Source organism: Pteropus alecto, unplaced genomic scaffold (assembly GCF_000325575.1).
Source record: "Pteropus alecto unplaced genomic scaffold, ASM32557v1 scaffold147, whole genome shotgun sequence".
NCBI classification, from domain to species: Eukaryota; Metazoa; Chordata; class Mammalia; order Chiroptera; family Pteropodidae; genus Pteropus; species Pteropus alecto.
In genome coordinates, this window is record NW_006440648.1 from 798,009 (window position 1) to 799,412 (window position 1,404).

General features: G+C 64.3%; 1 protein-coding gene across 5 annotated transcripts in view; it reads left to right on the forward strand.

Annotated features, from left to right (window-relative positions):
- The first annotated feature begins 345 nt into the window (after positions 1-345).
- AMER1 (APC membrane recruitment protein 1) overlaps positions 346-1,404 on the forward strand; it is a 15,832-nt gene continuing 14,773 nt past the window's right edge. For 2 of the 5 annotated variants that reach the window (XM_025050978.1, XM_006917827.3), the window contains exon 1: positions 346-533. The gene's annotated coding sequence lies outside the window, so the exon portion shown is untranslated. The other 3 variants (XM_025050977.1, XM_015593982.2, XM_015593981.2) reach the window with 2 other exon arrangements.

Sequence of the window (1,404 nt, forward strand, 5' to 3'; positions counted from 1 at the left end):
AGGGCGCCGCAGTGCAATTGCATCGCGACCACGGAAATGGGAGCGTATGCAAAACCGAAACCGAGCTCTAGGGCTCCCGTGAGCCCCATTCGGGCGGGACCGGCCCCGCGAGCTCATGGTGTCGCCAAGCAGAGACCCGCCCGGCTTAGGGGCTGGAGTGGGAAGTCCCTAAGAGGGATTCTGCACCTTCTCCGCCCCCTGCCAACGCCACGCTTGGGCTTATTTGCATTTAAAGGGAAACACACCAAAGAAAACAGTGGGCGGGTTGGGGTACGCCTTCCCACCGTGGTGATTGGGCCACACGCCTGCCAATCCGGGCGTGGACACCCCACCCTGTGGCTATGGAGTCCGCTGGGAGGGGGTATGGGGGAGCTACCCAGAGCCCGGGGAAGGGAGCCAGTGCAGTAGGTGACTAGAGCCGCGGTGGCGGCGGCAGGAGCAGCGGTGGCGGCGCTCTCAGCCACGGCAGCCGAGGCTCCAGCCTCGGCCAGGGCGGCGCAACAGACAATAACCGGGCTGGAAACCGGACCGGGGTGGGTAAGCATTGGGGGCAGCCAGGAGGCTCCGACAGCGGGGCAGTCCCGCGTGTTCTGCTCTGGACTCCTGGAGAGGGGCTCTAGAGCTGAGCCAGTCGGAGTCTGGGCCGCTCTCCGCTCTCCTTTGGAACCCACTTTGAGGACTATCTGGTGAGGGCCAGAGCAGAGTTCCCTGGGAGCGGGTCACCGAGGCTGGGGGGTGGGGGAAGAGGGCTGGCAGGCGGGTGAGCTAGCCTGGGCCATGCCTCAGGGCCCTCAGAGAGAAGGGGATGGGGTCCCCACGTGCTGCTGGGCGATCCCAGGAGGGGAGCCACCGGCCAGCACCCCCAGCGGTGCATTTGTAGGCCGGGAGCTCTGTAGCTTTGTTGTAGCACATTGGCTGGAACAGCTGTGTTACGCGGGTATCGCTCACCCCAGCGGCCAGGCGGCCGCCCCTCCCCTCCCCTCCCCTCCTCATCTCCTGTCTCTCCCCTCTGCAGACGAAGCCAATAGGCTGGCCTAGGTCCGACGAATATTGACTTTGGCGTGGATTGGGGTATCTACGCTGTCTGCCCCCTCCCTGGGGAGCTCATTTGGGCCTGTGGACTGCCCACTTCCCTTCAGAACCGCGGCCATGCGGCCCCAACCAGCCGCGCCCCCTGCTCCTGGGCCTCTAGGAGCATCTGGAGCCTGCCCGCGACTGGCAAGGGAGCTCTCGCTGGACCTTGTATTAGAGCAGCAGCTCAAGCTAGTCCTTGGGTTAGAGCTGCAAGGCCGCTTTGTCTCCCCCCTTGCCTCGCCTCCTCTCTCCTGGGAGGGCACTGGCCACATTTTTCTCTCCAGATGTCTGTTTAAAAATAGCCATAAGCATGGCGTTGGGATGGGGGTT